The 21,944-nt window shown below is 38.0% G+C and overlaps 1 pseudogene; it reads left to right on the forward strand.

Annotated features, from left to right (window-relative positions):
* The first annotated feature begins 21,381 nt into the window (after positions 1-21,381).
* LOC129688784 (U2 spliceosomal RNA) lies at positions 21,382-21,457 on the forward strand (annotated as a pseudogene).
* Positions 21,458-21,944: the final 487 nt, after the last annotated feature.

Genomic DNA, 21,944 nt, shown 5'->3' on the forward strand with positions numbered 1-21,944 from the left:
GAGGACACGAACAAAGCTCTCAAGGAAACATAGGCAAATGCAGCCAAATAAAGGCACATATAGAGGAATATAGAGAGGAAATGAACAAAAAAATTGAGGCCATCATGGACAGATGGAAATCCAAATACAAACAGATGAAGGAAATGGTGCAAGAAATGAAAACAGAATTAGGATCAATAAAGAAAACACACACAGAAACTCCTGGAGATGGATAACCTAGCGAAGAGATCAGAAACCACAGAGGTAAGCATCACCAACAGAATTCAAGATGTGGAAAAGAGAATCTCGGGCACAGAAGCTACAATTTAAGAAATCACCACACCTCTCACAAAAGACATAAAATCAGAAAAGGTCCTGACAAAAAACATCCAAGAAATCAATGATACCATGAAAAGACAAAACCTAAGAATAATAGGAATATACAGAAAAGAAGATTCCAGGCTCCAAGTTCCAGAAAATATTTTCAAGAAAATCATAGAAGAAAATTCCCCCAACTTAAAGAAAGAGATGTCCATAAACATACAAGAGGTCTACAGAACACCAAACCAGACTAGACAAGAAAAGAAACTCCTCATGTCACATAATAGTTCAAAACACTAAATCTACAGAACAAAGAAAAAATATTAAAAACAACAAGGGAAAAAGGTCAAGTAACACATAAAGGTAGACCTATCAGAATCACACCAGACTTCTCATCAGAAGCTATAAAACCCAGAAGGGCCTGGGCAGATATCATGCAGCCTCTAAGAGACCACAGATACCAACCCAGACTATTATACTCAGCAAATTTTCAATCAACCTAGATGGAAAAAACAAAATATTCCATGACAAAACTAAACTTAAACAATATCTACACGGCAACCCAGCCCTACAGAAGATGCTAGAAGGAAAACTCCAATCTAACAAAGCCACTTACACTCAAGAAAACACAGGATATAGATAACTTCACTACAAAAAATCAAAAGAAAGCAAGCACACAAAGACACTGTCACCACCAACTCCACAAATAAAGGAACTGACATTCATTGGTCACTATCACCTATCAACATCAACAGACTCAACTTTCCAACAAAAAGACACAGACTAACAGAACGGTTGTGGAAACAAGATCCAATATTCTGCTGCCTCAAAGAAACATACCTGTGCTGCAAAGATAAATACTGCCTCAGAGTAAAGGGCTGAAAAAAAGGTTTTTCAAGCAAACAGACCCAGAAAACAAACTGGGGTAGCTATCTAATAAAATAGACTTTCAACCAAAATTAATAAAAAATAAAATGAGGAGGAGCACTTGATTCTCATCAAAGGAAAAATCCACTAGGAGGACATTACAGTCCTGAACATCTATGCCCCAAATACAAGAGCACCTCAGTTTGTAAATGAAACATTATCAAAACTCAGATCACACATTGATCCCCAAACCTTAATAGTGGGAGACTTCAACACTCCACTCTCAGCAAGGGACAGATCATCTAGACAGAAACTAAATAGAGAAATAATGACATTCACAGAGGTCCTAAATCAAATGGACCTAATAGATATCTACAGTCTTTTCGGCACCTCAAGAACCTTCTCAAAAATTGACCAAATAGTAAGCTCCTGTCCTGCTTCTCATTTTCTCCTACTTCCAATGTCCATCCCATTTGTCTTTCTGAGTAAGGATTGATCATCTTACTCCAGGTCCTCCTTCTTGTTTAGCTTCTTTAGGTTTACAGATTATAGTATGTTTATCCTATCTTATAGGTCTAGTATTCACTTATAAGTGAGTATATACCATGTGTGTCTTTCTGCTTCTGGGATACCTCACTCAGGATGATCTTTCTAGGTTCCACCATTTGCCTGCAAATTTCATGATTTCCTTGTTCTTAATTGCTGAGTAGTATTGTGTAGAGGAGTAGGGAGGAGATTAGGGCGGAGGGGTGAGATTGGGAGTGAGTGAGTGAGAGAGCTACCGCTGGGATACAAAGTAAATAAACAGTAATTAATATAAAAAATAAAAATTTAACTTAAAAAATTGACCATATAGTCGAGCACAAAGGAAGCCTGAACAGATATCAAAAGATCAAAATATCCCCTTGTATCCTATCAGACCACCATGGCCTAAAACAAGACCTCAACAGCAACAGAAGTAACAAAAAGCCTATATACACTTGAAAACTAAACAACTCTCCACTCAATGACAGCTGGGACAATGAAGAAATTAAAAAAAAAAAAAATTAGAGACTTCCTAAAATTCAATGGAAATGAAGGCACAACATACCCAAACTTATGGGACACAATGTGCTAAGAGGAGAGTTCATAGCTCTAAGTGCCTTCAGAAAGAAATTTGATGGCAACTTAATGGCTCACCCGACAGCCCTGGGATGGGGGGGTGGAGCAGACACACTCAAGAGGAGTAGATGGTTGGAAACAATCAAAATTAGGGATAAAATCAATAAATTAGAAACAAATAAAACAATTTAAAGAATCAGTGAAGCCAAGGTCTTTCCTAATATTCCCTGCACTCTGCCTAAAGTTGGGCTATGAGTCTCAGCCTCTGCTTCAATGCCTTGATCAGTACAGAATTTCAGGGGCCTTCTGTGATAGGCTCCTATCCTGTTCCCTGTTTTCTCCATCTTGTGAGGTTTATCCCATTTGCCTTTCTGAATGAGGATTGATTCATGAGGATCTTACCCAGGGTCCTCTTCCTTGCTTAGCTTCTTTGGGTGTACAGAGTTTAGTATGTTTATCCTATATTATAGGTCTAATATCCACTTTTAGGTGAGTACATACCATGTGTGTCTCTCTGCTTCTGGGATACCTCACTCAGGATGATCTTTTCTAGTTCCACAAGGAGAACAAAAGATAAAAAAAAATACTGGGCCCAGGGGTCTTTTCTGAGACTGATACTCCAACCAAGGACCATGCATGAGGAGGACATAGACCCCCTGCACAGATGTAGCCCATGGAAGAGACAGGGGCTGTTTCTGACATGAACTCAATGGCAGGCTCTTTGATCACCTCCCTCTGAGTGAGGAGCAGTCTTACCAGGCCACAGAGAAAGACAATGCAGCCAGTCCTGATGAGACCTGATAGGCTAGAGTCAGTTGGAAGGGGAGGAGGACCTTCCTTATCAGTGGACATAGAGAGGGGCATGGGAGCAGAAGGAGAGAGAGTGCGATTGGGAAGGGACAATGTAAGGGATACAGCTGGGATACAAAGTGAATAAATTGTAATAAATAAAAAGTAAATTTAAAAATAAAGAATAAAATCATTAATAGGCAATAAATTATATTTAAAGTTAATATCATCCAATAAACTTACAAAATTATGTTAACCTTGTTGGCTTAAAATATAATATAAAAATAGTGGCAAGTACTCACAGAATTGAAGAAAAATTAAGTCTATAATTATAATAGGAAACTAAAGTATACCACTAACAAAATAAATAAAATACAAAATTATAACCATGTGATTTATTGGAATGTGTTACCAGATTTCAGTACTGTATATATAAACACATCATATAGTCATCTGAACAGTTACTGTAAATAATTTCATTGCTTTTCTATTATATTTTAAAATTATAATGGTATTAAAATTTAACTATATTTGTCCTTTATACAATAGACGACACACTCTAAAAGTTATGTGGGATACTACAACTCTAGAGACCTTCTCTGCAGCTTTAGAGTTAACAGTGTTTGAAATTAATTTATACTTTTTTTTTTAAAGAGTCATTTTGTGGCTAGTTTCTACCTCACTTTAAGAACATGGAAACATAGATTTTAGTGAGTTTGTCCTATGTTGTATGTCTATATGAGTGAGTATATACCATGTGTGTCTTTTTGCTTCTGGGACAACTCACTCAGGATGATCCTTTCCAGGTCCCACCATTTACCTGTAAATTTCATGTTTTCCTTATTTTTCATTGTTGAGTAATACTCCATTGTATAGATGTATCACAATTTCTGCATCAATTCTTCAGTTGAGGGGCATCTGGGTTGTTTCCAGGTTCTGGCTATTACTAATAAAGCTGCTACAAACATAGTTGAGCAAATGTCCTTTTTGTGTACTTGAGCCTCTTTTGGGTAGGACAAACCCACTAAAATCTGTGCATCTAAAGAAACTAAGCAAGAGAGAGGACCCTAACTAAAATGTTCAATCCCCATCCTGAAAGGCAAAGAGGATGGACATCAGAAGAAGAAGAAAACAGTAAACAACCTAGGAACCTGCTACAGAGGGCCTCTGAAAGCCAGAAGAAGAAAACAGGAAACAAACTAGGAACCTGCCACAGAGGGCCTCTGAAAGCCTATGCCCTGCAGACTATCAAAGCAGATGCTGAGCCTGATGGCCAACTGTCAGGCAGAGTGAATGGAATTTTATGTAAGAAGTGGGAAATAGTAAGAGCTGGAGAGGACAGGAACTCCACAAGGAGAGCAACAGAACAAGAAAATTTGAACACAGGGAACTTCCCAAAGACTCATATTCCAACCAAGGACTATTCATGGAGATAACCTGGAACCCCTGCACAGATGTAGCCCATGGCAGTTCAGTTTCCAAGTGGGTTACCTAGTAATGGGAAGAGGGACTGCCTCTGACATAATCTGATTGGCCTGCTCTTTGATCATCTCCCCCTGAGGGGGGAGCAGCCTTACCAGGCCACAGAAGAGGACAATGCAGCCACTTCTGATGAGAACTGATAGACTAAGATCAGAAAGAAGGAGAGAAGAACCTCCCTTATCAGTGGACTTGGGGAGGGGCATGCATGTAGAAAGGGGAGGGAGGGAGGGATCGGGAGGTGAGGAGGGAGGGGCTTAAGGGGGGATACAAAATGAATAAAGTGTAATTAATAAAAAATTTTAAAAAAGTTTTAAAAAAAAAGAACATTGAAACACAAGGATAAGTGAGTTCTGAGCTCAGATCCATACAGGAGAACTACAGTTTCAAACTTCAGTATTTACTGTTTGGGAAAAGCTACAAAGGTTCAGATAAAGGGGCATAGAATATTTTAGGGCCACCCTCCTGTTCAGACACTTTCATCTTATATGAATCAGCACTTCATCAATCCATATTCCATTTTTACTTCAAAGATTCTGCTGACAAAGGCTTCTCATTTGAAATAGATTTCTCTTTTATAAGTGCCTCAGCTGTAGGTGAGAGGAGATTCAGCCATATTTTCAGCTTCCTGTACTGAGATGCTGTTTAGGTCTCATCACATCCTAATCTTTACAGTTTATATGCCTCAGAATAACTGTTAAAGGTAGTGAGGAAGCATGGGTAATATGTTGAGCTAACGAAAGGTTTTCAGAGTAACTATATAGGATTAAGTCTTCAGGAATTCTAGTCCCCAAACCCAGACTATTCAGATACAGAGGAAGTTCAAGCCCATGTAACAATCCAGAGATTCTGTGAGTTTTTCTGTACCTGAGAAAAATCAAGGAATTGAAGGTAGAGAAGCTGATCTTTTCAGACATGCTGAATGCCACTTGAGTTGAGCTTCGTTTCCAGAGGAAGATGGTTGATTGAAAGAAAATGTGAAGAGTGATGGAGTCCTGAGTATAAGCTGAGTCATTAGCACAAAGTGTCTCTGGAGGTTGTTAGATTATGTTAGTGTGCAAGATCAACGTGAGGCAGTAACGGGCCAAATTTACTCATAAATCCTTTCTTCCACCCTTCTTTCTCTCTATATGCAGTCTCTGTCACCAGACTTTCAAAAGTGAGATGTTGGTCAGCCAGTGCCATTGAACAAAGAATTATATTAAAAAAAAAAAAAACTAACAAGTTATAGCATGTAAACATTTGATAGATGTACTATCAAATGAATTATAAATTGTCAACTAAATCTAATTTTTCCTATTTCTGGTTTAAAAAAAAAGCCTAAGGAAAAAAACAAAAATAGGCACTGAGATTGTGGGTCAGTCAAGCGATGTGCTTCCTGCAAAAACATTAGGATCTCCAGCACCTACACTATAATGTTGCCAAGAGGTAGTGCGTCCGTGTAGGCTCCTAGTCAGAGTGTGGACCCGGACCCAGGAGGATTCCTGGAGCTTGCTAGCCGTCCAGAGTAGGCAACTCAAGGTGCTCCAGCTTCTAACTAAAAAGAGTAAGCAGGAAATCACTGAGGAGGACACGTGACATTGTCTCTGGCATCCATACATGTGTACATTCATACATACACAACACAGCCCTGTTTGAAAGCAGGCTCAGGTTTCCAAAATATTCACCTTTCTATGTTTTTTTTAAACATAATTACTGATTTAAAGAGCACTTTAGCTGTGTTTCAGAGATTTAAGAATCTCCCAGAAGCTCTGCCAAGAGAGAATACATCATTTTTTTTCCATGGAAATGAGTATGTGTATGTTAGCCTGGTTTTCTGTATGTGCTAAGCAAGGAAGGTTCACAGCCACTTTGGTATTCTGTGTTTGGGATGTACATCCACAAGTAGAATACAAAATGCTGCCCTCTGCTGAAAAATGCTTAGTACACAAATCAGATATGGAGAGGCTGGTTAAAAGATTATATCTGCAGATGGTTTGAAAAAATTAAAATATTTTTCCATGATGAAATTTATGGGGGGGGGGAAGTTATGAACATCTACAGTCAGAATTACAAAGACATAAGGGAAGCAGATGACATAATGTGTCTTGGTAGAACATGAGCAATATCAGCGCTTGAGTGCCAGATCAGGATCACACGTCTGAGCACAACCTGTTACTCGGCTACATTGTTTTCCTAGGTCAGCCTGGGATGCATACATAAAGCAAAAGATAGGATATTGAAAATACTAAGCCAAGATAGGAGAAAAAAAAAACTTGTATGTTAAAAAAAGAGGTTTCTGGTAGATAATTCCTATGACTTTAAGCAACTCATATAAAAACTACAAATGGAAATAATATTGAAGGTAATTCATCCAGAAGGGTATCGGAATGGTAATAAACCTGTGGCAAAGCTATAACAATTTTAGATTTTAAAAATGCTCCTAAAATGGCTCATCCTGTGAGTTCCAGACTTCAGCAGCAGCAATGCTGTGTGACAAGACTTTGCCTAGGGAATGACAACACACATATGGACACACCCCACATAGGCAGCCTATGAAAGACCAAACGATACATGCCAGCAAAGCCAAATCAATGATTAAATGAGTTTGATTGGGGGTATGCACTGGAATATGGGTGAGGAAGAACATACTGAGGCAGAAATGACTCCAATATAGCTGTATTACCAGCATGGATGACAGCTCACAAAACCTAGGAACCTTGAGCACACTGCACAGCCTCCAGGCAGAAAGCTCAATAGGATGAAGAATATACTTAGCAAGTGACTCAGCTGGTCTAAACTTCTTGAAGGTAGCTCATTTTCTGCTGCTTCCAGGCTTCCAGGCTTCCAGGCCTTACGTTAGTCTTCTTACAGCTGGGGCAGTTGTGCAGCTGTGGTAAGTTGGCTTGTATGAGAACAAGAGGCCTACTGTTTTACTCTTAGAAAAGATGGATCTGGTGATTCTGGTCCATTTCAGTGACTTCTTGGATCTGTTTTGAATTGTTTACGTTGTGTTATGTTTTAAGGAGCTCCCGGAATACATAATGTTTCAATCATGAAAGAAACTACTACACAACAATAAACTATAAACTTGTTTATAAATTGCTATAGCAGTAAAGTACAAGAGCCCATGTTTCTTCCAATGACCTAGTGATCTAATTTCTTTAAACTAGATTAAAAGTACATAGTTTCCTGTCATAAGATCATACCACTAATAATTGCAAAAATAAAAATTCAAATGAATGTGTATTTTTAAAATGTTTTTAAAATTTTGTGATATCTCAAAATGATACAGTGGTAGAGATAGGATATATGATGGTGGCTGACTGCTCCTCCAAAGATATCCACAAGAAAATCAATGGGATCTCAAGGTACAATACCTAACATAAAAGGGTATTTTGCATATTAAAGTTGGTTCACATGATTGAGTTATCTAGGTGTACTCCATTTGATCAGTTGGTCCTTGGTTCAATGAAAGTAAAGTAGATGCAGAAATACAAAGAAATGACTAAAGTTGAAGTCACTGAAACTCCAAAGTTGGGAGTGATTTGAAAGGTCTTTCCATTTTAGAGGTGGAGGAAGCTATATATATGGGAACTAGAAGGAAATCTCCAGAAACTAAGGATGGCCTCACTGCTTGTATTCAGTAAGACCTGGAGACTCACTCTTGCTAAGATGGAGTCTTGAACTCATCATCAATCTGAATAACTATGGAAATATCTTCTTTGATTGAGCCTCTAAAAAGGAATGTGTCTCTCCATCCTGTGACAAGTGGACTTGAGGAACCAAGCCATCACGTATTGATGTCATATAAACTTGGAGTTGATAAACATTTGTGGTCTGCACCCAAAGTATGTTGAATTTTTTTCAAAAAAAGAAAAAAGTGATAGATACTAGAAAATTAGTTTTAAAAAATATGAACTATACATGATCATTCTTTAGCATACTCCTGATTGTATACATACAGAAAAAAACAATGTAAAGCAAAGCAATATGGAAAGTTAAACACTGAGCACTCTGTGTAGAATATAGAAAAGCAACTGGAAGATGAAATCAAACATGGCTCAGTCCCAAAACAAAAGGTATTTTCAAGTATTATTTGAGGTAATTAATGTATGTATGATTGTTGCACTGTCTGTTTAAGATAATATAAAATTTTAGTAATAGTACAGAAAATATGTCTTGAGGAATGGCACGGTGTTGGTGCACTCTCTTAACAAAGAAAAAAAGCTCAAAACATTTTAATAATATTTTCTTTTCTTAAATCAAGGCCTTTTAAAAGTTGTGTATGTAATTTCCTCCATGCCGTGTGCCCTCTTATGGACCATGAGGCACTTGAATGCAGCCGGTTTTGTGTGCAATCTTCTAAATTATTCCAGTCTCCAGAGTTATTGTCATGTGAGTCCTAAATATAAGCTTGTTTCCAGTTCCAATGTCAAGACTCAACTAAATTTACCCGTACAATAGGTAATTCAAAACTAGGTTTTCTTACTGAATGAATGAAAATTATTTTAGTACTTCTATTTACCTTATTTCTTACATTGTGCTCCTAAAGAATTCCTTTTTTCTGAGATATATACGCATATATACAAATACATATGTTTTAGTATTATGTATGGGTGTATATATTTATATATGTATATATACATATATAATAAATATATAGATAATATAATATATATGTGTATGTTCTACCCCTTCTATTTTCTTTATTCAACTATCTGAACTCATACGTTCTCTTTAAATAGGTAATTAGGTGAGTAAATAAATAAAAATTCTGACTCTTCATGGATGAGAGATTTATCCAGAAAGACTTTGATTTGGTAGGTGTATGTAAATCATTTCCAAAGGCAGGGGATCCTGTGGTAAATTAAACCAACAGCTTTTGAAGGGAAATTTGGTTGAAGGATTAACAGAAAGAAATAGGAAGTTTATAGAAAGATCGAATATTGAAATTGATCACATGATCTGATTAGGTACTCCAGGATGATAGCCATACCCTGGGCTTTGGCATCCTGTGTCAACAGCCTTACAGGCGGACCTCATGGGCCATGCCACAAGTCGGGTGAAGCATTTGTCTCAGTAACTTGCCAGGTGCTTCAGCTCCTCTAGTGCTGTCTATTTTTTTTTTCTTCATATGTCATTGGGGTCATGAGGTCCTGTTTTCAACTGTGGTCAGACAGGGCACCTACTGATGGCTCCTGTGCATGTCATGTGCCCATGTGACCTGGCCAGCTGAAAATAATTCCAGCTGTGTGTGTCTGAATCATAGCAAACAAAAAGCGGCAGGAATGTTTCCCAGCAGCCGTGCCCATGCTGTCTGCCCCACTTTGACCTGTACCTGTGCTTTGCTTCAACTTCCTTTCATTTTACCCTTGTAACACAGCTTTTTTTCTATGTTCCTATTTATTTCTGTCTATGTGTTTCTGTCAGTGTTTTATTTCATTCTTATTTTTTAAATTTATTTTTATTTTCTTTTTTAAATAAAAAAGAAAATACATCCCAAGAGTGTTCCCTCCTGCCTCTCCTCCCAGTACCCCCTTTTTCTCCTTCCCATCTCCCCAGTCCCTTCCCCCCAGAAAAAGGAGCCACCCTCCCCCTGTATCAACCTTCCCCAGCACATCAAGTCACATCAGGACTGAGCATATTTTCACCCTCTGAGGCTAGGCCAGAAAGCAATACCAGGGGGAAATGATCTGAAAGCAGGCAATGGAGTCCATGTTAGAAAGAGCACCCCTCTCCACTTGCCAGTCACCCACATGAAGACCAAGCACCCACTGGCCACATGTGTGCGGGAGGCCGAGGTCCAGATCACGCATGCTCCTTAGTTGATGTCTCAGTCTCTATGAGCCCCCAAGCAACTGGGTTAGGTTTCTCTCTTGGCCTTGTGAAGTTCCTGTCCCATTCCCATCCTTCCATCTTTCCCCTAACATTTCCACAATACCCCCCAGAGCTCTGTCTCATGCTAGCTTGTAAGTCCCAGGATCTGTCTCAATCAACAGCTGACTGGACCCTCCCAGAAGATAGTCAAGTTAGGCTCCTGTCTGCAAGCATAGCAGAGTATCACGATTAGTGTCAGGGGCTGGCTCTCTACCATGGAGAGGTTTCAGGTTGGCCCAATTATTGTTTGGATTTTCCTCAATCTTTGTTCCCTCATAATCTCTGCACTTCATGTAGACAGGGTGATTTTTGGATCACAGTTTAGTCACTGGGTGGTTGCTCCCCTCTTTCCACTATTCCTGACTGGCTAGCAGATGGTCACTTCAGTCTTCGTCTTCATGTGTTTCCCCTCAATCCCCCATTAGGAAACTACCCTGTTGCAGGCCTTCAGCTTCACAAAGAGATGCCCCCTCTTAGTTTCCCTCACAAGAAGGGAACAAGGTTTTTTTAGTGTTTTAAAGTGAGTACCTCAGAAGGCCAAACAAAGGAGCCCATTTTTCCTTGATAGTGTTAAAGAGAATGTGCAGAGACACTAGGAGACTGCCTGGGTCACATATGTGCCCATTTATACACAGTGTAAATAAGAGTATTACTGTCTCAGACTATGAGAGTATCCAAACTATCTGTATTTCAAATGCTTTTGGAAAAAGGGACAGTACAGAAGCATCTTGGACTATTAAGAATGAGTGCCACCAAACTATCTGTACTTTAAATGCTTTTGGAAAAAGGAACAGTACAGAAGAATCTTGGACTATTAAGAATGAGTGCCACCAATCCCTATCCAGAAAGGCAAAGAGGATGGACATCAGAAGAAAGAGAAAAGAAGGAACAAGTCAGGAGCCTGACACAGAGGACCTCTGAAAGGCTCTGCCCTGCAGATTATCAATGCAGATGTTGAGACTTGTGGACAACGATCGGGCAGAGTGCATGGAATCTTATTAAAGAAGTGAGAAAGAGTAAGATTTGGAGAGGACAGGAACTCCACAAGGAGAGCAACAGAACCAAAAAATCTGAGCACAGGGGTCTTTCCTGAGACTGCTATTCCAACCAAGGATTATGCATGGAGATGACCTAAGACCACTGCACAGATGTAGCCCAAGGCAGTTCAGTATCCAAGTGGGTTCCATTGTAATAGGAACAGGGACTGTCTCTGACCTGAACTGATTGGCCTGCTCTTTGATTACCTCCCCCTGAGGGGGAAGCAGCCTTACCAGGCCACAGAAGAAAACAATGCAGCCACTCTTGATGAGACCTAATTGACTAGGATCAGAAGGAAGGAAAAGAAGGTTAGAACTCATTGGCACAGGAGACAACTTCCTGAACAGAACACCAACAGACAGGCTCTAAGAGCAACAATCAATAAATGGGACCTCATGAAAATGAAAAGCTTCTGTAAAGCAAAGGACACTGTTGTCAGAACAAAACAACAGCCTACTGACTGGGAAAGAAACTTCACCAACCCTATATCTGACAGAGGGCTACTATCCAGAATATATAAAGAACTCAAGAAATTTAAAAACAACAACTCAAACAATCCATTAAGAATTGGGATATGGAGCTAAACAGAGAATTCTCTGTAGAGGAATATAGAATAGAAGAGAAACACTTAAAGAAGTGTTCAACATCCTTACTCATCAGGGAAATAAAAACTATGTATGCAAATAAAAACTACCCCGAGATTTCACCTTACACCCATCAGAATGGCTAAGATCAAAAACTCAAGTGACAACACATGCTGGAGAGGTTGTGGAGAAAGGGGAACCCTCCTCCACTGCTGGTGGGAATGTAAACTTGTACAACTACTATGAAAATCCTGCTGGCGCTTTCTCAGACAACTAGGAATAGTGCTTCCCCAAGCTCCAGCCATACCACTCCTAGGCATATATCCAAAAAATGCTCAAGTACACAACTAGGACATTTGCTCAACCATGTTTGTAACAGCTTTATTCATAATTGCCGGAACCTGGAAACACCAGTTTTATTCAGTGAAAGAAAAAAATGACATTTTTGCTTACAAAACCTTGCATGAAGTAGTCCAGGCTCAAGTCAGGCCACATTTTCTCCAACATTATAATTTTATTCAATGCACACTTATCACCATATAGCCTCCATAATTCCTAATAATAACATGCTGCTTTAAAATGCACCTGCATACAATTATCATTTATTTTATATACTTTTTGTTTATTATTGTCTATTACTATTATCTATTTATTGTTTACTGTTGTCCGTTCAACCTTCTTATTCAACAATAGCAAGTTGAATTCATTGAGCATAAAGAATGCCATCTATAGCCCCCAGGACAATTTTCTGAGCATAGATGTTTCTTTAGGCAGGTCTATAAAAATCCTTAGGAATGGCAGCGATGTACTAAATAACCATGAAGCAGGAGTGAAGAGGTCCAGGTGATAATTTCAGCTTTACTTCAGGGATGTATCTTTGCAGAAACCTCTCTTTCCTTGTTGTTACATGAAAGTGTGTTCATATTCCTAAAGTAAAGATGAATAACAGTGAATGAATCCATGGCAAGTAGTAATACCCGCTTTCATGCGTATGGTTCTGGAATCGGTGAGAATGATGAGACAGTGTTTCACATGTATAGATGCCTCCAAACCACAGAAACATTGTCACAGCGCTAGCTTTGCAATTCATACTTATTTTTCTATCTTGTATAAATGTTGTTTGCTTTCATCTTCTTAGACTATTAGACACTCAAAAGCTATGCATCAAATGAATATTTTTAAAGTTCTTTTCAAAGTCTGGTTTAAAATATACATCCATTCACATGTTTTATGAGGAGTGGAGCAAACAAAGACTACAGCATGCATTTTAGAAGGGGAACCATTTGTCCTCAGAAGGATAGATACTGTGATAAGGAATCAAAAGGAGTAGTAGCCCTGAGATGTTCCAGTAATGGCTTTCAGGTTTCTTTGCTGATATGATAGAGCTCTACATGATTTCTGTGATTTGCCAGGAGATTAACGAGTATCAGTTTTTCCTGCCCATATAAATGCCATGGGTTTTTCAAATATACACCCCAGCATATTGGAAAATGGTTTAAATTATGGAAAATGGTGTTCACAGTGAGATCCAGAATAGAAGAAATGAAATGCTCTTTCAATGCTCACTTAAGCTCATTCTTCACATGTAAAATGAGAATAATAACATCTGTTTTTCTTTTTGTGAGGACAATGAATGATTATGTATGCAAAGGAGCACTATAAATTAAATGGGAATTTGTTATTTTGGCTCATCAAGAACTGTAAGAAGCGAGCATATAATAATTATTTATTATCCAAAACAGCACTAATCTGACAGCGTACTGACTCAAACGTTACAACTCCAGGCTCATTGCCTCAGCAAAAGGGCGCTTCAACAAAGTTGTGTGCAGTATATGACTAGCAACAGAGCAATGGGGTCTTACAGATTGATCACAGACTCATGTGAGAAATTTAATGGAAACCAAAAGCCTTAGAAGTGGGAAAGCTGGGACTCTACATGGGTAAATGAGTTCAGAAACAATTAACTCAAAAGTTGAACCCTCCACTTTTTCCTCTGTCTTCCTTCTGTGCCTATTGTCTCATCCTGAAAAAAAAAAGGGAGGGGCATCTACATAATAATTAAACAGCACAGTAAACATGGTTTAAAAAAGAAATGAGGGGTCTCTTCTTTATTTTTTTAATCGGGGTTTACAAGGGAAATATGTACTGTGATGACTACTACTGAGCCAATATAGAGCTTATAACTATAAATGCTTTAACTCTATAGTTGCATGTCGCTGCCAACATTCGTGGTGGATGTTTGTTTTCTGTGAGGTTGATTTTAATTTACAGGCTGCTTTTGATAAATTGTTATAACACACACACACACACACACACACACACACACACACACACACACATACATTACTCTGTCCTAGTGAAGGGAAGAGTACATTATTTAAGATTTAAGGTATGTCTTTGGGTAAGATATAAAATTTGATTATATGGGAAATCCAAGGCACAGTAAAGATAGTTGCATTGCTTTTTTAAAAAGCAAATTAAACAGTCTGAGTACACAGTAGCAAAATCAGTTGAATGTAGTTTTAGATGATCTCTAGGCATTTTATTAACTTGGTTGAAAGGACTGACGAAAGTTTATTTTCTGAAATTGTGGGCTATTATTTGAAAAAGGTCTACAGTCTACATAAGTTTTAAGAGGGTGGGTTATGCTAACACTTTGCCTACCTCATTCTCCCTATTTTCTCAGCACTGATAAAATAAAAAGCCACTTAGAACTACCAACACATCTTCATGGGTGAAGGGATTCCCAGCTGACATTAAGAAGAATTAATTCCTAGAAATGATTTTGTATGGAGATGGTGTAAGGACTAGTTACTCAAATGTATAAATAATTGAAATAAAAGATGCCATATTAAAAGTTCTGATACATTTAAATTTGGAGAATAATATGGTTATTCAGATTAGAAATCAAGCAAGAGAAGACGTCGGCAATGATAATATGATGGAACAGCCTGGAGTAAACAAAGAGAAAAATGATTCAAAGCCTAAACCTCACATAATTCATTTGATAATTCTGGAATGAACCGAGTCCTAACTCTTTCATGTTCTTCTATTCTTTAAGAGGATGATTTAGGCGAGGTGCTTACTCTTTGTAAGAATCAGCTCTATTCCAATAATATGCAATGACGTATAGAAATATAAAAATTATTCTAAGTGGCTTACACATTAGGTTATATTAGTAATTTCAATAACATTGTTATTTTATAGATCTTACTGCATGCTAGTTAGGTGCTAGCGAATATTTCAGGCCCATGACCCACACCAAGCAAAGAATTAGAGAGCTTTTCTAAGTTTCACCTCATCCAACCGTGTGTCACGAGTACACTTTTCCAGTCCATGGATAGATTGTCCCTTGTGAAAACACTGCAACCTTCTCATCCATTTCATTCTACCATGAATCTAGGAAATAGCACCCCAAGTAACACACACCCACATCTATGCACAGAACTTTTACTTTGATAATGGAAAACTATGATAATATTTTTTATATTCCAAGTAAGACACTGGAGCTTTGGCTGGTCTACACATCCATAGTTAACTGTATACTGTAAATTCACTTCCGACTTGAAGCTGCTGTTCTGCTGTGTGCTCAGCTGGTTTGTTTAATATGCCTTTAAGAACAACTAAGTAAAAGCCAACCTTACTTGCTTTGGATTCTACCTTTTACAGCATAAACTAATGCACAGCTGTAATTTTAAATTATGTAAGCTTCCATGCTTCTGAACCAGAACAAAGCATGGATATAACTTGCAGAAAGCAGCAAATATAAAAGTTGAAAGCAATTGTATGAATTGAACATCTGTTTATGAAGAGTAATTGATAAACAATAATGCTTGTAGCACCATTTATTGTGTGGGTCAGTGACTTATTTAATCCCTTGAAAAGTCTGTTATGATTTCAGATGGTGTTTCATTCTTACCCCATGGAATGCTTTCTGTGGTGTTTAGTTCAGACAGAAGTAGACAGAAGTGAAGTGCTTTGTTACAAACACAGTCACAGAACTACACAAACACATACACAAAGAGACAGAGGGAGAAAGAGAGAAAATAGACAGTCATATTTAAATACACAGGGACAGACCTGATGCAGAGGTAGGCACAGATTCTGACTCATGCAACAGACAGAGGATGGAAGACATAGGGAGTATAAAGTCAAATCTGGATTCACTCAGCTAAATGATTCCAAAGGGAAGTGCTTTCGTTTCTTTTTTTAAAATTTATTTTAAATGTATTACAATCTATTCACTTCATAACCCAGCTGTAGCACCCTCCCTCATTCCCTTCCTGGTCTGTCCTCTCCCAATCCTGCCCTTCCTCATTCTTCTCCTCCCATGCCCCTCCCTTAGTCCACTGATAGAGGAGGTTCTCCTCCTCTTCCATCTGATCCCAGCCTATCAGGTCTCATCAGGACTGTCTGCAGAGTCTTCCTCTGTGGCCTAGCAAGACTGCCTCTTAAGCAAGAAGGAGGACCCTGGGTAAGATACTCAATCCTCATTCAGAAAGGCAAATGGTATAGACATTGGAAGGGGAAGAAGGAAAAAAAAAAAAAAAAAAAAAAAACAGGGAACAGGATAAGAGCCTACCTCAGAGGGCCTTTGAAAGTGCTTTTGTTTCTTGGTGCAACAACAATACATTATTGGTGACTTAGGGTTAATCATGAATGGTTGCATTTTACCACACAAGACTCTGAGTCCACACTGGTCACTTTACTCTCCCTTTTAATGTTCCTTAGATGGTATTTCAGGGCTTGATCATCCATTTTTCTTTTGCTTCTCCAGTTTTGGTTGAAGCACCTTGAGGACAGGGAACATTTTTCAAACCTTTATGATATTCCCTATAAGATTCAGTAAATACAGAAGCTCTGCACATCCACGATATTTTATTGATTCATTAGTACATTAGAACATTTGTACGATATTGGTCTATCCTGAATTCATCTTTTAGTTTCAACTCTTAAAATAGCTATCACTTCCAGATTCTATGACCAATATAAATTCAAAGCATTTCTGGGCATAACTAAGTATGTGTTTTGTTTGATAACCACATTAAAAAACATTTTGACAGGTTCGCAGTGTGAAGAGAAAGGATTTTTGTTTAATTAATGAATCTTTCCCCAGGTCCAGATTTTTAGTCTTTTAATGCACTTTCAGCTGTTAGAACGATACTATTAAAATGTCTTAGCTATTGACTAATGCTTAATTATTCTCTTTCTGGAGTAAATCACATTTTTAATGTAGATCAATCCTTGGCTTTCTTAGCAGAAAGTCCTTTAGTGTAGTAATATATCAATGCTTTCTGTTTATTTTCCATCTCTCCTTGTCTCATTTTAAGTGGGAGGTTTGAATGGTTTCCACTTTCAGAGTCTAATACATTATGTTAGCCTGGACTTAACTTGAGTCAGGAAAGTTACATAGTAGATTAAATGTATTCTGTGCCCCCCTCTTCCACAACTGAAAAAAATTAATTTATATTCTGCTAGTTAAAGTATATAGTATAGATTCACCTGTTATGCATTACATTTACATATTTATATGTAGCTTATTTTATTTGTTTGATGAATGTAAGTACTGTTAGATACTCAACAAAACCAGATTTCCTTCAAATGTGCTATCTAAAGAATGGATTATTTTTCATACATAGATTTTTTAAAAAGCACACATATTTCTATACATGAAAGTTCAAATTTGAAGGAATAAATATGTATCTATAAGCCAAATAATTGTTCTTCAAGATAATTATTTTTAAATAATTTAAATATTTAAGACATTTAAAATTTTTACTCTTGTTATATATTAGATCCTGACCACAGTTTCCCCCGTCCTCTATTCCTTCAATTCCCCCTCACACCTTTCCTCTCACCCAGATCCACTCTTCCTTTATTTTCCTTCAGACAAGGGCAGACATCCTAGAGATATCAACCAAGCAAGGCACAGCAAGTCACAATAAGACTAAGTACAAACCCTCTTGTCAAGGCTGAACAAGAAACCCAGTAGAAGCAGTCCCTGTTCCCATTATTATGGAACCCACTTGGACAATGAGCTGCCATGGGCTACATCTGTGCAGGGGTTCTAGGTTATCTCCATGCATGGTACTTGGTTGGAGTATGAGTCTTAGGAAAGACCCCTGTGCTCAGTTTTTTTGCTTTTGACATGAACTGACTGTCCTGCTCTTTGATCACCTCCCCCTGAGGGAGGAGCAGCCTTACCATGCCACAGAGGAAGACAATGCAGCCACTCCTGATGAGAAAGAACAGACCAGGATCAGAAGGAAGAAAAAGAAACCCTCCCCTACCAGTGGACTTGGGGAGGGGAGTGTGTGGAGAAGGGGGAAGAAGGGAAGGGTTGGGAGGGGAGGAGGGAGGGAACTAGAGGGGGGATACAAAGTAAATAAAGTATAATTAAAAATAAAAAATGGAAAAAAGTGAACAAATTGTAATAAATAAAAAAATAAATAATATTTAATAAAAAAAGAAACCCAGTAGAAGGAAAACGGTCCTATGAATAGGCAAAAGAGTCAGACACCCCCACCTCCACTATCAGAATTCCCACAAGGACAATAAGCTACACAGGCATCACCTATATGCAAATGACATAGCACAGACCCATGCAAGTTCCGTGATGTACTTCTGTCTCTGTGAGCCCCATGAGCCCTGCCTTGTTAATTTTGTGGGCAGTGTTCTCACAATGTCCTTGACTCCTCTGACTCCTACATTCCTTCCTCTCCCTTTTGATACAGACTCATATATCTCAGGATGATCTTAAACTCCTGTTGTGATTTAGTTTTATTTTTATCCAACAGTTCACTTCTAGTTAATACATTAATACTTCTAGTTAATACATTCACATCTAGTTAATACATAGATTTACATTTGAAAATCTTTATATTTTATGGGTTATCTATCCACCACATACATGTATTAGTAAATAAATGTTTGATTTCTTACTCCACTATTTTATGATAAAAACCATTTTTTGCTTCATCAAAGATAAAATAATTCATGGTAAAACTGAATCAACAACACAGATTCTTATATTATTAACAGAAAATTTTAATTTTGTGTATTATGGTGTATTGTGTTGCTAAACAAACTATACAGTTTGAAGGAAATTTCTCTGAAAACAGTGGTTAGCATTTTCTTCTGGTGATTTCCATCAATTCTAGGTATGTAAGGACTGTTCGTTTCTCTTTTGCATTTTGAACTGTGAAGACTCACAGGTGACTTCACAGACAAACTGAAGACCTAGGATTCAGATTATCAAGACTGTAGGTGCTCTTCCCAAACTGACAGCAAGGTCCCAGCACAGAAGGCAAGACCTCCATAACTCATTGAATGTGGAGATTTCTAGCTGATGCCTCCATCGAGCCTTCATCCCTATGTTCTAATATCTTTGCTACAGGACAGTACTTTACATGCTACCAAGGGGAAAACATAAACACCCACCCAACCACAAACACTTTGACCTATAACAGTGTGCTTCCTGCAAGATATGCTAGGACAGTGGTGGCACAAAATAACCAACCATGAACTGATTTGACTTAAGACACACTCCATGAGCGAAACCCATATCTGACAATGCTTGTGTGATGAAGAACATGAGACTAGATAGTGCAGAGACCAATGATCAACCCAAATAATAGTGGTCTGAAAAAGTGAAGGAAAAAAAGTGATAAAATGACTGCTAATGATACTCTGCTATACTCATAGATCAGCGACATGTTCATCCATCATCAGATAAGATTCTTCTGCAGCAGGTGGGGACAAATAGAAACCCACAGGTAGACATGATGCAGAGAATCAGAGACCTTGGAACATTCAGTCCTAAAAGAGATGTCTTCATCAAATCTTTCCTCTCAGGCCTTAAGGAACCTTGCTAGAGAAGAGGTGGAAAGAGTGCAAGAGCCAGAGGTAATAGGGGCACCAGAAAACGAAGTTCTATAATCAGAATGAGCAAAGCTTGTAGAAGCTCACAGAGACCGAAACAATATGCACAGGACCTGCGTGTGTCTGCAACAAGTCCTCTCTGCTTTTATTATGGATTCCAATTTAGTGTCTGCATGGGATTTCTGGCTGTTCTAATGAGTGAGTCTCTGATTCTTGCTCTCTCTCTGTCCCTACTTGCTTCTCCTTTCCAAGTCTGATACAATTTTTTGTTTTATCATATTATATCATTTAGTTAACTTTTTTAAAGAATAAATGAATGATAAAAGACAACCAAACCACTAAGGTAAAGATTACCAACTTTCTTTTGTACCTGTGGGGAGAGGAAAACGCAGTTTTCTCCAGTGAGATTGCACTGGGCGTATAAAGCCCTCTAAGGCAGATCTCATGTTCAGGAGTAGTTGTCCAACAAATAATGGCTTCTGCGTTTTGTTTGTTTGTTTTGGCTTGGTTTGGCTTGGTTTTCTTGCATGCTTTTGTTTCTTTACAGTTGGTTTCTTTGGTTGGTTTGGTTTGGAGGGTTGTTTTATTTTGTTTCCTTGGTTTGTGCTTTTTTGTTATTGTATTGAGTTGTTGGGGTTTTTTTTTGAGAAATTAATTAAAGTTGGGTGCATAGAGAAGAGAAGAGGATCTGGGAAGACATTGGTAGAAAAAAAAAGAATGTGAGCAAAATATATTTAAATTTAAAAATTGTTTCATTATTATTATTATATTATTATTATTTTTTTAATTTTTCTTTTTAGTTATATTTTGTTAACTCTGTGTCCCAGCTGTATCCCGCTCCCTCATTCCCTCCCCAACCCCACACTCCCTCCCTGGTCTCCTCCCTGCCCCTTTCCAAGTCCACTGATAGGGGAGGACCTCCTCCCCTTTCATCTGACCCTGTTTGATCAGGTATCTTCAGGGCTGGCTGCAAAGTCCTCCTCTGTGGCCTAACAGACTGCTCCTCCCCTGGGGGGGGGTGTCAAACAGCCTGCCCTTGAGATCCTGTTAGAAATAGTCCGTGTTCCCCTTACTTTGGAAAACTACTTGGTTACTGAGCTACCACAGGCCACATCCGAGCAGAAGTTCTAGGTTATATCCATAGATGGTCCTTGGTTGAGTGTCAGTCTCAGAAAAGACCCTGTGCCCAGATATATTTGGTCCTTGTAGAGCTCCTATCCTTTCCATATCATACTAACTTCCCTTCTTTCATATGATTCCCTGCACTCTGCCGAGGGTTTGGTTATGAGTCTTAGTGTCTGCTTTGAAACACTGCTAGGTAGAGTCTTTCAGATGCCTTTTGTGATAGACTCCTGTCATAAGTTCAATGAACATCCCATTTGTCTTTCTAAATGAGGATTAATCACCTTCGCCTGTGTCCACTTTCTTGATTATCTTCTTTAGGTGTGTAGATTTCATTATGTTTATCATATCTTGTAGGTCTATCGCTTCTCGGCCTTTTGGCTAAGATCAAGTGTAGTATTATATTATTATAATAATAATTTTAAAAAGGAATACTTCAATGTACCACTACCAAGTGCCTAATTTCAGAGTTCCAGTCCAGACCCTTTGTTTTGAAATTTAAAACCTCTTACACACACCCTTAACATATCATGGCAATCATATACAGTTATATATACTATGTATGTATATGAGAAAGAGTGTGTGTGTTGGCAATAATGAAAGTTGCATATAGTGTGTTTTCCACTGGAATATTTGAGTTTAAGCTTTAGTTGATTTGATGTTTTATTTTATTTATAGCCTGGAACACAAGGATGGTACTAAACTGATACACTGAATAAATTCAAATATTACTGATTTGACTTAAGATTATGGTGGTTTTAAAACAGCCTCTATAAAAGGACATATGTTTAATATAAGTATGAAATTAAATAAATTTTTTCTATTTTTATTAAAATAAATTATTTTATAAACTAATAAAGAATAATTGAAGTGGGGTTAAATACTAAAATGTGAAAACCAATATTGCTGAAAAAAAATCTTGAT

The sequence above is a fragment of the Psammomys obesus genome, unplaced genomic scaffold, assembly GCF_907164565.1.
Source record: "Psammomys obesus unplaced genomic scaffold, mPsaObe1.curated_primary_1811, whole genome shotgun sequence".
Taxonomy (NCBI): Eukaryota; Metazoa; Chordata; class Mammalia; order Rodentia; family Muridae; genus Psammomys; species Psammomys obesus.